The following is a 16,563-nucleotide window of genomic DNA, read 5'->3' on the forward strand; positions in this document are numbered from 1 at the left end:
TTTGTCCATCTTTTAAAAGTTTTTTTTTTGTTTGTTTGACAGGCAGAGTGGACAGTGAGAGAGAGACAGAGAGAAAGGTCTTCCTTTTGCTGTTGTTCACCCTCCAATGGCCACCGCGGCTGGCGCACTGTGACCGGCGCACTGCGCTGTTTCGATGGCAGGAGCCACGTACTTATCCTGGTCTCCCATGGGGTGCAGGGCCCAAGCACTTGGGCCATCCTCCACTGCACTCCCTGGCCACAGCAGAGAGCTGGCCTGGAAGAGGGGCAACCAGGACAGAATCCAGCACCCGACCGGGACTAGAACCCGGTGTGCTGGCGCCGCAAGGCGGAGGATTAGCCTAGTGAGCCGCGGCGCCGGCCAAAAGTTGTTTTGATCAAGCGATATCAGTCCCTCTGACTCCGTCTTTTCTGGAAGTAGAATTTCCTAGACTGCTGTGAAAAGTGCTTATGTCAATCTGTACCCCTAGCCACACTGTGAGCTGCCATTGTACTGCATCCCTGCCAAACCTTGCTTGTCCTTTATTTTCAGACTTTCTAAATTGTTTAGGGACTAAACTAGCCCACACAGTGGATCTAATGCACTGTTCCTCCCAGTTTGACCCAAAATTGACACAGAGAGGATGACATTTAATCTAAAGGGATGAATTTCAGGCAAGATGGTACTAGACGGGGACATAGGTCAGGACCATGGTGATGTTTCCATTAGAGTATCTCAGTTTGTTTGGTTTAAGTAAAGCAAAGTTGCTAACTCTTTGAAACTAATAGTTCTGTAACATAGAGGTAAAGCTTAATGCTTTGTATAAATCCCAGAAATTTGCCTGCATTTAATTGCCTGAATGGAGAGTACTCTAAAGATTCCTGAACTAAAATTTTCTACTTAAAGCCTGGAAGAAGAGGCGTGCATCGTGGGCCAGCAGGTTAAGCCCCATGAACCCAACCTACCCGAGGGACTCCACGTGGCACATTGCAGTGCCTAGGATCAAGTCCTACATTTGCCCACAGCCCAGGTCCCTGCCCTTGCACCAGGGAAGCTGCAGGTGATGGCTTAAGTATCAAGTTCCTGCCACCCATGTTGGAGAGCAAATGGGATCCCAGGCTCCTGACTTTGGCCAGGCCAAGCCTCAGACATTGCAGACATTTGGGGAGTGAAGCAGGGACTAGAAGAAATCTCTCTCTTTCTCTCTCTCTTTCTCTTTCCCTCTCCCGCTCCCTCTCTCTCCTCCCCCCCTTTTGTTATTTTGCATTTTAAGGAAATAAATCTAGGGGCTTGCACCATGGCTCACTTGGCTAATCCTCCACCTGCGGCGCCGGCATCCCATATGGGCACTGGTTCTAGTCCCAGCTGCTCCTCTTCCAGTCCAGCTCTCTGCTGTGGCCCGGGAGTACAGTGGAGGATGGCCCAAGTGCTTGGGCCCTGCACCCGCATGGGAGACCAGGAGGAAGCACCTGGCTCCTGGCTTTGGATCGGCGCGCCAGCTGTAGTGGCCATTTGGGGAGTGAACCAACAGAAGGAAGACCTTTCTCTCTGTCTCTCTCTCTCTCACTGTCTTTAACTCTACCTGTAAAAAAAAAAAAAAAAAGTTTGTAGATTTTTTTAGATTTTTTTTTATACAAACGAAATCTCACACACACACACACAAAAAAAACTAAAAAAGAAAGACTGTTTGGCATTATATACCACTGACTGCTCTGTGTTCCCTTTGCACCATGACTTGGAGAGAAAAGCAGTGAAATTCTTTAGCCCCACCCATCCACCTGGCCTTCATCAGCTTTTACAAATGCCCAACCCTGCATATAAGCATTTTGATTCAAAAAATGAAAAAGCAAAGCTTTGGTAATGAGGATACTCCTTAAACTATAAAAAATGCCTCTAGAACCTTCTTCTGAAATTCAGTTTTTAGTATTGCTACACCCATGGTCCCTATTCTGAAATAACATTTGTTTTGTGGCTGCTGGCAGAAGGGATGAAATGGTCCAAAATCTACATTCCACAGTTCTCCCCAACAGACCAAAATAGCGTCCTTGTCCACGCTAGGGTGGCCCAGTGAGGGTGTCCAGCGCAGCCCACTAGCAGAGGGGGAACGGAGACCGGGGAACACCTTAGTGCCAGAATATACTCCTCATAGTTTCACAACTGTTTCCTCTAAGGGAAAAAAACAAAAGTGCTTTATGCCACGCTTTTGCTTGGTCTAACTCAAACAGTGCACTTTGGGGGGAAATGAGAGGAGAGAAATGGCAGCCTTGTTTGTGGAGAGAAAAATGTCTTCCTTCCTTGTGAAAGGGAGTTCCAGGAGTCCATGGATGAAAAGCCACCGAATGTTTTCCATCAGAGAAGTTTTGGAAGCTGCAAAGCTCGAACTGCCAACACGTCTTCCACTAAGAAGCTTTATTTTGAAGTTTTGGAGATAGTTTTGAAAGAATGATCATTTGTACTTTTGACATCCTCCTTAAGAAACATTTGCAACAGAAAGACAGGGTTCAAGTTTGGCTGACAATGTTGGAGTGTAGTCTCCCACTCACCGCTGATCAGATGTGAGGAGTGAAGGACGGACAGGGCTCAAGGCCTTCATTCAGACAATCAGTTTGCCCTCGTTAGTACCAGACTTGCTTCTGAGCAACTTTCCCATACCCCAGCGAGGGCAAGATCTTAACTCCTCACACAGCGAGAAGGAGTTAGTCCTAGTCTTTCACAGCACAGTAGGGCGACTGCAGTTCACCACCACACATCCTGTACTTCACGAGGAACTCGAGGGAGAGGAGCCAAAAGCCCCCGGGCACACTGAAAGGACAAGGAAGTGGAAATGTCGATTATGCTGACGTGGCCAGTGCACCCCGTATACATGTGTTGGAATACCACGTGTACCCCATGAATACGCACGCTGCAATCGCGACATGTGCGTGAGGATATTTTTAAATCTTTTAATCATGGCATTTCCTTTCTTCTTGAGAATTTGACACATTCCTGACTTAGCTGCCAAGTGCTCTATTAGGGTGAAATGACTCAGAATCTAATAGAAACACCCTTGTCAAATGCACGCGGGGGCTCCCGCAGCACAGCCCCTGGAGGGAAACTTCAAGGCACCCTTCCCTGCCCCTCACAGTCAGTCAACCAGCCTTAGAGACCTCTCTGAATGCGTCCCCACAGGGAGATGCTTCCACAAGCCCCCCATGGGTCCCCCTGCTTGCTGGGTCTTTTCCTTCCCGACCTCATAGTGCTGCCAGGTCAGCCTTCAGAAACACAAATGGCACTGACTCACTCTGGGTCTGCAGCTTGCCTTTCGGGTGGCCCTCTAGGGGGCGCAGTAGGGGCTGGGCTCCCTCCCTTCACGTCCCAGCAGCCGCTCCTATCCAGCCCTGGCTGAAGACTTTCCTTGAAAAGAAAGCATGCTGACTTAAGAGACTATCAAGAGTGAGCATCTATCCTCGCCCTAAAGATACTGCTGTCAGATACCCACATCCTGTTTCAGAGTACCTGGGTTCCAGCCCTGGCCTTGGCTCCTGATTCCAGCTTCCTGTCAGTGCAAACCCCGAGAGGTAACGCTGATGGTCCAGGGTTGTATCCCTGGCCGCGGGCCCAGCTCCAGCTATTGCAAGCATATGGGGAGGGAACTACAAGTGGGAGCTCTCTGTCTGTCTGTTTGACTCTCCCTCTGTCTCTTTATGTCTCAAGTAAATAAAGTAAATCAAACCTACAAACTACTGGTCACAAGATAAAACCCTAATCCTTTATCATGGCATAGAAGCCCCCCACCCCACCCCACCCCACCCCCAACAGCCCCACCCTATTCAGGAGCCTCTTCTGCCATTTCTTCTGCTAACTTCTGCTCCAAGCCTTCCAAACTCTCTGATACACCAGAGAGTACATGTGTCCCTTTTAGGGGCTACCTTTCTGATTCCCCCGCAACCAACACTGAGGACACAGCTCATTTGTAACTTTCTTAGTGAACTTTCCTTAACTTCCCTGGTGAATTATTTTTCAATCTGTGCTCCCCTAGTATTAAAATCCCACTTTAGGGCTGGCGCCATGGCTCACTCGGTTAATCCTCCGCCTGCAGCGCTGGCATCCCATACGGGTGCCGGATTCTGTCCCAGTTGCTCCTCTTCCAGTCCAGCTCTCTGCTGTGGCCCAGGAGTGCAGTGGAGGATGGCCCAAGTGCTTGAGCACTGCACCTGCAAGGGAGACCAGGAGGAAGCACCTGGCTCCTGGCTTCGGATCGGCGCAGTGCTGGCCATGGTGGTCATTTGGGGAGTGAACCAACGGAAGGGAGACCTTTCTCTCAGTCTCTCTCTCTCTCTCTCACTGTCTATAACTCTACCTGTCAAATAAATAAAATTTTAAAATCCCACTTTAGTCATTGCCGTCTTCTACACTGCATGATCACTTTACCTTTCTCTCTGAGCTGTCTTACTGATCTTCACATCACTGACATTGAGCACTAGTTTCTTGCACACAATAGACAATCTCAAGTTAACACCCTCGTGTTGAGTATCACCAGATCTCTTCCTCCTCACTTCTTAGTGCTTGTGCGTAAGATCTTAACAGCTCGTCAGATAAATCCATCACCAAATAAACAGTCAAAAACTCAGCTTCTGATACACCAGAAAAACAAAGGACGTGTGCAAAAGGGGACAAAGGCAAGCATTCCTGCAGGAAACGAAGCGCCACAGCTGGGTAGCTGAATCCAAGCTGACTGTTTGGACTTTGCAAAGGTCTGCCACTTGCACACGTTTGGAACCTTCCAGGAGTTTGTCAGCACCAGAGGGAACTGGTTTTGGAGGATGAGACTAAATGTTTCCCCTTATTTATGTACGATGAGCCTCATTAATTCACAATAAGGGGCCATGAATAATAACTTGTGAACTGATGAAATTCCATATTACAAAATGTGCACACTCATAAGGTACAAATTAAATTGTTAGTAACTTAAAATTTTAGTCTTTCAGGTAAACTGTGTATCTACCATTAAGTCCATTACAAACATTATTTTTCAGAGATAGGCCAAAGGTAAACCTCATGACATTTCTTCAGATGATCACAATTCTCAACTAGGATCATATGAATTAACGACATTGAAACACAATTGTCATATTTCAGCAAATATGCACTAGTGCATTGTATTCTCAAGACTGGAATGAAGAACTGGACTGGGAAGGGGCCATTCTCTACTCACTTCATGTTTCCAAATTATTTCCATGATGAATTTTGCCAATTTTCCATGGCTCACAAAACTCCAGGCTGGCTTGAGTTCCCTGCTTCCTTCTTTGGCAAGAGTGTACCAAACCTTTTCAAGAGATGTGTTCTTACTTAGAGGAAGAGGAAATATCATAGCCAAACCATTTTACATGCACCAGATGCCAAGCAGCGAACAAAAGCAGCTCCACTTTTCCAAGACTTGATATCTTAACTATAGCCACTTGAGAAAAGACTCGGTCCCCAGAATGGCCAAGTTAAATTAGGCAGAATTAGGACTAAATTGACCTCTGTGTTTAGTGTTCCTAAATCTGCATGAAGAAGTTTTGAATCAAAGAAAATAAATTAAAAAATGGGTACTACTGGTTTCTGTCCAGTAGATCTGTGTGTTTTGGAGAAGAAATTTGTGGCTCACTGTTGCTGTGAAGACTTTTTTTTTTTCCCCAAGGCAGGTTGAATCTGTGGCTGCTTGTAGAGGTGGAGCCAAGAACATTCTGGAATTCTGGAAGACAGTCCCTTAGGAGACCACCCACTTGGAATCCCATCCTGTAAGCAAGGGAAAAGAGGGACGTGGTCTCCTATAGGTGTCTTGGGAGCCACCAGACATCCGAGTGTTTCTCAAGGAGGGGAATACAGGAGCCGCTCTGCCACTTGTATTAGTGCATGCTCATCACAGGTGCAAAGATTGGAACTGCAACGCTTGACAGCTTGGTAGCTTCGTGGAATTTCTGGCCCTGAGTAGGAGACAGTTATGGCTGCTAAGGTCTAATAAGTGTGAGAGAGAGAGTGGTGTTGCAGAGAGGGTTGGTTTTCTAGCAGCTTCAGTTAGTAGGATTTAGGAAATGCCTCTTGGCTGTAGCTGATACCAGCTCTCCTTTTTGAGAACTATCTTCAGGCAGCAGCAGGATTTCACCAGGCCTGATATTCTTGCTCAACAGCCCAGTCTGAAACATATGCTTCTCCCTCCTTGACTGCAGTTGATAGCACCAGGGACAAACCCTTGATCGTCCAGGTCCCACCACAGAAATCGCACTCTATCTTTTAGGAATTTGGATTTATAAACTTCCAATTAACGTAAGCTGCTCCTTACAAAAAGATGTGGGAAACACCAGTTCTCTGGAGCAGGGTGTGTGTGTGTGTTGTTTGGAGGTTTGGAAAAGGGGTTGAATCTTCTAACGGAGGCTGCATATAATGCAAGGGAGAAGAACAGAGTGAACAGAGAGAAGTAGCAGCAGGAGATAGAAGGCCCTACCGAGACCCCTAATGACTTTTCCCTTCCTGGCTGGCTGTGTTCCGGCTGCATTTCCTTTCTCGGGTTCCATGAGACACCTCTCCCCTTAAAACAAAAGCTGTTGCCCAAACTAAATTGGTGGTGGTTCATAGCAACCTAACAGTCTTAGCAAAGACACTACATAAAATAGTCACCTCTGGTAAAATTGACCTTGCTTCTAGCAACATCTGCCCTCTTTTTCAGCTGATGCATGGCTCAGATAGGTTTATGTGTAATCCTAGCTGGGCTTCATATTAACAATTCATTTTTAAGGCCCTTTAAGAACGATTAGATGAGCTGTATTAGCCAGCCTCTTATTTCTCTTCATGGTCAAGTTGTTTAAATCCAACTTGTGTGCTGCTTGCTGCCTTTTCAGTCTTCTTCATGCTGATTTCCATCTAAGTGGATTTGGAGAATAAATGACAACCAGCCACTCTCTGAATAATAACGTTCAGTGTTAGACGTAGAAAGAGGCAGGCATTTCAAGCTTACTTGGTTCAACTCTCTCATTGACAAATGAGGAGTCTGAAGACTAATAGAGGTTTATGTGATTTGCCCAGGGTCACATGTCTACTTGTGAAAGGACAGGGAATAACATAAGCTACAAATTACCCCAAAGCCAGCTTTCACCCTAGAGAAATGCTAAAAGCAAAGCCCATAATTTCTTATGTCATTAATTTTAACTTTCTAGTTATATGATCTGGAGAGTGTCTAACTCTGGGACATTTTTACACGTGAAACTCTTGGCAAATAATTAAGTAGTTCCTCTGTTTAATTACTGACTCAGTAGTATATAGGAAAATCATTCGGCTTTTAAGACAAACTTGACAATTTTGTACGTATTAGAATAAAAGTAACCTTCTGAATTTTGAGTTTACAGAGCTCATTAAAGAAGAAATATAATCAAGATGTCAGTGGAATTTCAGAGGAGTATGCCTCATGAAATTAAGATTGTTCTAAACTAAACAAACGAAGTAAAAGGATAAAAGTGAAAATGGAATTAAAGGATTTTTGTCTCACTGCAAAAAAAAATTTGAAATCCATGGATAGTTTTTTCATAATACACATTTTCATAAACTTTTTAAAGACCCCTTGTACTCAACTATGTGTTAATGATGTGCTTATGAATCATAACCAAGTCAATTTTTGGAGTGAGTGACAGGTGGAAATGGCTCTTACTATTACTAGTTAGTATGATGTTGGTTTCAGAGACAACACAGACGCCCATTTGTGAGGTGACCCAATACTGCTAAGTTTATGATGCTTCTTTAACAATTTGGGCAATCAAATACATTATTTTTTTCAAAGAAATAGACTGGCTCATGTGAACTCAATTAAAATCCCCTTCCTTTCAAATCAGTATAGATTATTTAAGATCCTTTTTATCAGAGGGAAATTTTAAAAGAGTAAAACAGTGATATTTAGGGTACTAGGCTGTGTGGAAAATAGAAAAGCAACAGCTCTCTCTCTCTCTGTCTGTCTCTTGATCTTTCTTTCTTGCCCTCTCTCTTAACTCTCCTCTCTTTCCTTCTTCACCTCTTCCCTCCATTCTGTCAAGTTTCCCCCTTTGCCTTAAAAAAAAAAAAGCAACAGGGTTATTGAGGTGGCAGTATATGTATATATGTGTAGGTTAAGCTGCGCCTTCAGGGTTGATGCCTTCCCATAAGAGACAAGTACATTGCGGGGGGGGGGGGGGGGGGGCTTGACCTTAGCTCTGATACAATAGAGAAAAAATGAAATTTCTAGCATGAAGAGAAAAAAACATTCCAGTTAAGAGCCATGATGGTTGGAAAGGTAGAGAGCAAGAGACAGAAAAAGAGAAGGAAACAAAAAAAAAGAAAAAAAAAGAAAAAGAGAAGGGAGTAAGAGCAATAGACCAATGTAAAAACCTTGTTCATTCCAAATCTGCAGAGAATTTGCAATCAAATCTCTAGATATTTGCCTTGCTTCTCTAGTGCCCTGTGTGCAAGATACTCTGAAAGCCTAAAGTGTGTGTGTATATATATGTATCATGAAACTACAAAATGTCCTTAAGCAAAGCCACCGGATAAATAAGGTAATACTCTAAAATACAGAATGTTTACACAACATAGAATGGGCTCACGTCCATCATATACCAGGATTGTATGTGTTAAACACACTAGACTCTGGTCTTCAACAAGATTTTTGTCCATTTGACATTACTTTCCAAATGGGAAATAGGAAATGAATACAAGTCAAAACACCACGAAGCTTTCCTTTGAGTAGCTTTTCTCTCAAGGAATTTGGGTAAAGTGATCATCAGTGGCATCAGTGGTGCCATGGCAGTCAGTGCGCAGCGAGAGAACCCTCCAAGCTCCTGCTGAACTCCAGTGTTCCTCTTTCACTGGGATGGTGGCCTCATACAAAGTCATCAGCTCTTCCACCTGCCGCAGTCAAGATGCACTACTTGCAGGTTAGAGAATAAGCCACGCTCTCTCTCCCCTCCTGTCCATGTGTCTGCCTTTCCTCCCAGCCCCCGCCATGAGCACATCCCAACCCTATGCGCACACAAGCACATACCCGTACCTGTAGACTGCCTATCCTTAAGACTATTTCTCAGCGGCCTCCTCAGGACCTTCAAGCCCGAGTTGGAAGCCCTGTATAGATTTGCATTAGTTCTTTTTTATTTTTTTAAAAATTTATTTATCTATTTATTTATTTGAAAGTCAGAGTTACACAGAGAGAGGAGAGGCAGAGAGAGAGAGAGAGAGAAAGGTCTTCCATCTGATGGTTCACTCCCCAATTGGCCGCAACAGCCAGAACTGTGCCAAACCAAAGCCAGGATCTTCTTCCAGGTTTCCCACATGTGTACGGGGCCCAAGGACTTGGGCCATCCTCTACTGTTTTCCCCAAGCCACAGCAGAGAGCTGGATGGGAAGTGGAGTAGCAGAGTCTCGAACCGGCGCCCATATGGGATGGGGCGCTTCAGGCCAGGGTGTTAACCCACTGCACCACAGCACTGGCCCCTGCACTAGTTCTAATCTAACACATCCCTCAGCTCTTGTTCATGTATAAACAGCCACTAAATCTCAGGGCAGTACATTAGACATTTACTTCTTGCTCACTCACCTGGGACAGCCCTTGCTCCACTCATGGTGTTGCATAAGCCTAAGAACTCAAAGCTCACCCATCAAACCCATTTCTGGCCTCTGCTTATATCTGGTCAAGTAAGCCACAGGGCCAATCCCAGAACCAAGGGCAGGGAAGTACATTCCACCCATGATGAGGTCATGAAAAAGCTGGATGTATAATAGCACTACTTCAGAGAATGAGAAACTGAGGCCAATTTCAGTCTTCCCCACCTATATTAACAGCACCTTTGACGATATATTATTGTAACCTGCATGAAGTATCTGTTTAAACCATTGCCCTCTTATAAACAAGGACTATGCATTTTCATATTTTTATTTCAAATTTTATATATAATTCGCACTTGAAAACAGTTGGAATGAATTAATGAATTGGAGACAGACAGTATTACACCTGGCTCTGGCCCTGGTCCTTCATGATGTCCCACCATGTGCCTACTGGATGTTGTCACCATGACAGCAAAATTGGTGTGGATGAGATCTGACCCCACTACAGAGGGAGGGAGAAAGGACCCACACTGCAAATCACTTGACCTACTTAGTTCATGTGCCTGGTTGCCACCAGCAGTCTCTCCCAAAGGAGCTGTCATTGTTACTAACCTGGTTGGGTGCTGGGATCCCACAGGATCCTAAGCTGAAGTGGTGGGGGTTCTTGAGCACATTTTTATAAAGTATTTCAGAATCCTATCTACTGCTCAGTAATTTGATTTAGAGCAAGCAGAGGAAATGGAACACATTTCTAAGCAAATACTTCCCTGATTACTTACACATGCAAATTCATGAACTAAGTTTAGATGTGTAAGTAAGCATCTAGCTATTTTTGAACACACACTCAGGCCAAATCAGATGCCTGAAGGAGGCACATGGCTGGTTTATTTCTGTGTATTTCCTTGCATCCTCAACTCTGGGCTCTCACCTTAAAAAAATGCATTCGCCCAGAGATCTCCATGACCCAGTTGTGGGCCTGAAGAATAAAAGGAATCAAGATCCAGGGCATGCCAATTTTTGTGATTTATAGCTCTTCAGAAAGCTGCTGCTCTGGGCAGAGAACTTCATGGTGATGACCCCTCTTAGCAAGCAGGAGATGAGTTTGAGTAGGCTCCATTCTCACAGCTGTCACTCTTAAAATGATTAACAATAAGCTGGCCAAAGCTAAAAGGGTGATCCATATGAAAATGTTCGTGTCATGCGATTTTATGCCAAATGACACTTTCAGATGCCCATTTTGCACATGCAAAGCAGACAAGTGGTTTGGAAAGTTTGTGTTCATTGTTACTTTGTAAGCAAATGGCACCCCACTTTGTTCACCCCTAATCACAGAGGCCAACTATTCAATGTTCTTTTTGCATTTGCTAAAAGCTTCACTTGCTTAAGAATTTCTTCACAGAGCATTTACTTAACAAAGCTTTGACTTCAAGCAAGTATTGTGACCAAGAGCTTCTAGATGAATGGCTTGCTGGTACATGTGCCCCTCTATGGGCAATAATGGCGCACTTTGCCCTGATTTCCTGCCATCAACACTCTAGAGAAAAACCTCTCTGGCAAGCTGCACTGGGGCGCTCAGAAAATGCCTGGTACTAGTTTCTTTTTCCCCCTCTCTCTCCTACTTCTCCCCACAAGCCTTCCAATGCTGTTAATTCCAGAATCTTGTTCTCTGCTACCTGGAAAAAGAGCTCCTCGGTTTCTAAGGGGCCATGCTATATGTATGGGGTCCTCCAAAAATTCCATTTGGGGGACCAGCATTGTGGTACAGCAGGTTAAACTGACAGTTGCAATGCTGGCATTCCATATCAGAACACTGGATGCAAGTTCCAGTGCTCTGCTTCTGATCCAGCTCCCTGCTAATGCACCTAGGGAAGCAGCTGGGAGATAGCTCAAGTACGCGGCCACTGCCACCCTCATGGGAGACCAGGATGGAGTTCCAGGCTCCTGGCTTCCACTTGGCCCAGGACCAACCATTACGGCCATTCGGGGAGTGAACCAATGAATGCAAGATCTCTCTCTCTCTCTCTCTCTCTCTCTCTCTCTCTCTCTCTCTCCCTCTCTGTCTCTGTCTCTCTCTGTGTGTGTGTCCCTCTACCCACCAAATAAATAATCTTTTTTTTTTTAAATTCCATTTGGTCAGAACATAGCACATGCCAGATACTCTGTTTAAAACATGAATGTGTTTGCTTGTCAGGAATGATTCTATTAACTCTACAAACTGAACTGATCTCTAGTTTCCTGATGAGGTGAAGCAACTTTTCCAAGTCCCAAATAAATAAAAGAACTGAGATTCAAACTCAAGTCTATCTGATTGCAAATTCAAGGCTCTTAACCAGTTCACACAAGCCGCCTCCTCAATCCCCATGGATACTTACAGGAGCTGAGCAAGTCCCCAGTCTAGTTTTGAATCAACATAATACCCATTAATGAGGCTTTCTTTGTAAGACACATGATCTCTTCACTGTGAAATATTACTTCATCTGAAAAAGCAGTGAACTCAGTTTGATTGGGATATTGTTTTTTTTTTAAAGATTTATTTATTTATTTGAAAGTCAAAGTTACACAGAGAGGAGAGGCAGAGAGAGAGAAAGAGAATGAGAGGTCTTCCATCCACAGGTTCACTCCCTAACTGACCACAGTGGGCAGAGCTGTGCCGATCTGAAGCCAGGAGCCAGGAGCTTCTTCTGGGTCTCCCATGCAGGTGCAGGGGCCCAAGGACTTGGGTCATCTTCTACTGTTTTCCCAGGCCATAGCAGAGAGCCAGATCATAAGTGGAGCAGCCAGGTCTCGAACTGGCACCCATATGGGATGCCAGCACTGGAGGCAATGGCTTTACCCACCACGCCACAGTGCCAGCCCCAGGATATTGTTGGGATATTGTTTTCTGAATGTATGCTTCTGACTATCCAAAACAAAGATTGCAAATCCCTCCTTGATTCTACTTTCCCTCCTAGGTAAAAATAGTATTAGTATGCTGAAATCTTACAAATTCTCATCTGCTGCATTTTAACAGGCATAAGCAAGCAATGGGAGAACCTGAGTTTGTAATCCTCACAAGACACTGCACAAGCTGTTCAAAAACATCAAGCAGTACGTTAAGCCTTGGGAGAGTTATCCTAGTGGGTTGAGAATGACTCCACAGCAGAAAAACAAAGGACCCACAACTTTTCCATACATGATCTTGCTTCAGACAAGAAAGCTCTGTGCTAAGTTTGCAGTGGACACCTCTTTGTGTCCATTATGGCCTCATAGCTCATATCAGGATTCTCTTGGGTTCCCAAGATGGTAGAAAACTGACCAGGAGAGCTGGCCATATACCACTGAGTTCCGAGTAAGAAAGAAGAGGGAGTATGGAGAGGGCTCTCCCAAAAGCCTCTGGAGTCTCTGAGACCCTGCCCATGTATTTTGTACCCTACCTTTGTCAGGTGACAAATACATTACATCCATCACCTTGGCAAAGGGAGATGAGTGTGGCTTCAGGAAGGATCCAGAAGACACATTAAGGATGACTTCATTCCCTTTTGTCATAGCATTGCTTTTCCGCTTGTCTCCAGAATTCAGAAGTTGAAAACAGGCCCATGTGGGTGACTGTTCTTAGGGCCCCCTAGGCCTAGCTCCAAACACTTTTTACAGAAACAACCTTTCTCTTCTTGTGGACGAGAAGTGGCTACAACACTTCTAGAGTGAGCAGTTGCATGGCTAGATTAGGACCATTTGCCTTTTCCAAGGCACACAAAGGCTGCCCGTTCCCACAGAACAGTGTGAGCAGCACAGACTGATACCCAGGGCACTGCAGCTGAAATGAATTTAAGGAATTAAAGAAGGGACCGTAGTCCAAATTGGCTGTCCCACTGCTGCTGTTTGGGTTTTATTACTTTTTTTTTGGAAAATAAATATTTTGCTACTTTAAACTTTTAAACTTATCATTTAAACACAAATGTTCTGTGCTTCCAAATGCCATGTGTCTAGAAAATTGGCAGCTGCCAGCTAAATGAGATTATGCCAAGGTCCTACCTTACAGTAAAATAGGATGGTGCAGCTGCTGTCACAACTTGGACCCAAAATATGCAGCATCAGCACGTCTTGGTCTTTCAGTTCCCCCTCCATAGACACTGCTTGCTCTGGGATGCTGGGACACTCCTCATTACAACATTTCCTTCAGGGACATTCCAAGTGATGAAGGAAGTGCCCAGCTAGCCTTCCCCACCGGCACTCTCAGGACTCTCTGGGGGCACCAGAGTACAAGGGAGGATTGGCCAGACCACCATCATGCTTATTTCTTACTCACATGCCCTTCTAATTAATTTAACTTTTCAGAAATATGCATAAGAAGAGGAAGGACATTGGGGAGAAAAAAGCCTTCTATGGAACATTATATTTCATTAATTTTCATTCTGAAAAATAAAATCCTGCACTGTTTTCTAAGGCCAAATTTCAAATGACAGCTCCATCATGAAGTCCTTACCAATATTCAATTGCCAATTCACTGTACCAAGAGTCAATACACCAGGGGCACTTCTCGGGCCTTTTAAGGGTACTTCAGGCACAGAACTCCTCACGTTGTTTCTGATCCTGTGAGTTTTTAATGACAGATCTGCTCTAGGCTGATTGGCAGTGACTAAGTCCTGTTCAATTCTGTCTGTGTCGTGCACCCTGCATGATGCTGAACTGGTTGGACCGGTGAAAAAATTGGTTTGCACTATCATGTTTTCAGAGATGCTGAAATGCACTACTTCCCTGGGTCTGAAACGTTCAGGCATCAGAGTCACTCAGAGGACTTGCTACTCCCAGGTGGCTGAGTCCCCCACCCCCAATCCCTCAGTGCTTGATACAGTAGGAGCAGGGTAGAGCTAGATACCTTCCATTGCTAGCAAGCTCCCAGGTGGCTTTGGTGCTGCTGTCCACAAATGATATTTCATGAGGAAGAAAATTAATTTTATTCACATTTTAATATCTCTACTGTCATCAATGTCTTAAATTTGTTAACAGATCAGTTTAATAGACAGCTTTTTTGCTTCGATAGTAGTATGTAAAATAAAGGTTTTTTTTTCTTTCTTTTTTTTCTTTTTTCTTTTTTCTTTTTTTTTTTTTTTTTGACAGGCAGAGTGGACAGTGAGAGAGAGAGACAAAGAGAAATGTCTTCTTTTTGCCGTTGGTTCACCCTCCAATGGCCGCCGCAGCCAGCGCGCTGCAGCCGGCGCACCGCGCTGATCCCATGGCAGGAGCCAGGAGCCAGGTGCTTTTCCTGGTCTCCCATGGGGTGCAGGGCCCAAGCACCTGGGCCATCCTCCACTGCACTCCCTGGCCACAGCAGAGAGCTGGCCTGGAAGAGGGGCAACCGGGACAGAATCCGGCGCCCCGACCGGGACTAGAACCCGGTGTGCCGGCGCCGCAAGGTGGAGGATTAGCCTAGTGAGCCGCGGCGCCGGCTAAAATAAAGGTTTTACAATCGATAGTATCTTAGATTAAGTGAAATATCATCATCTTACCCCTTTCCTGAGCTCAGAACCAACTGGGAAATAGATACAGGAGTCAGGCTGGAAACCCCACACACCAGCATGCCCGGTGAGAATGCTGTGGGCAGACTGCGGTTCAGCCATTGGGCAGGCTCATCCACTGGGATACAGATAGACCATATAACAGGCTTTCTTGAACACCTGCCACCTCCACAAGACCACCCATCTACCCTGCTCTGCTTACTCCAGAGCCAGAAACAAATAAGGGCTCCCTTATTTGTCCCAGAAACAAGAGGACACAGGAGCAGATGTGCCACAAGTGCCCCGGATGCAAGGGGATGCAAGATTATCTCACTAATCCTGACTCCTTAACATAAACACACAAGATATGGAAACTATATCTTTACAGGTACCTAAGAATGGCAGAATCGGCTGATAGTACCCCAGTAATATTGCTTTTTTGCTTAGAAAGCATTGTAAAAGCTGTTTAATTTATAAATTATTTCAATTAGTACTTTCTGAATGCTTGCAATGTACAAGGTACTGTAGTCTTTTCTAGGGTAGTCTATAAGATCATATCAGATGAACCTATAGTTAATCATGTACCATGATCTCCTTTAAAATATATATATATATATATATATATTTGAAATGAGAGAGAGAGTGAGAGAGCACTCTTCCATCTACTGATTCACTCCCCAAATGCCCAAAACATCCAGAGTCAGGCTAGGCCAAAGCCAGTAACCAGGAATACCATTCAGTTCTCCCACATGGATGGCAAAAACCCCAGTAAGGGGGCCGTGATCTGCTGCTGTTCAGGTGCTTTAGCAAGAAGCTGGATCGGAAGCATGGAGAGGCTAATACTTGAGCCAGGCACTCTGATATGGGATGTAGTCATCCCAAGTGGAGGCTTAACCAGCTATACCACAACCCCCGCCCATATTCTCTTAACATACTCTCCTTTAAACAATCCTTCATTGTTGTACTGTGTTCAAGGAACAGACCTCTTTACTTACTTGGATGGTGGTGTTATAGCTAAGGAAGCAGTCAGGAAACAGCCAATCCAGTTAAGAAATGGGCAAAGGACCTCAATAGACAATTAAAAGAAGAAACACAAATGGCCAACAAATACATGGAAAAATGCTCAACATCACTAGCCATCAGGGAAATGTGAATCAAAACCACAATGAGCGATCAGGTCACCCCTGTCGGGATGGCTAAAATCAAAACACAGAGAATAACAAATGCTGGCAAGAATGTGGAGAAAAGGGAACACTTATATACTGTTGGTAGGAATTTAAGTTAGTGCAGCCACTGGGGAAAACAGTATGGAGATTTCTTTAAAAGCTAGAAATAGACTTGCTTATATGATCCAACAATCCCACTTCTGGGTATATACTTAAAAGACATGAACATGTTGCATCAAAGAGATACCTGTGCCACCATGTTTATAGCAGCAGTATTCATAACAGCCAACATTTGGGATCAACCAAGGTGTCTATCATCAGATGAAAGGAGAAAGAACTATGATCTATATACACAGTGGAGT

This window comes from Oryctolagus cuniculus, chromosome 2 (assembly GCF_051225735.1).
Source record: "Oryctolagus cuniculus isolate XC-2025 breed Fujian yellow rabbit chromosome 2, ASM5122573v1, whole genome shotgun sequence".
NCBI classification, from domain to species: domain Eukaryota; kingdom Metazoa; phylum Chordata; class Mammalia; order Lagomorpha; family Leporidae; genus Oryctolagus; species Oryctolagus cuniculus.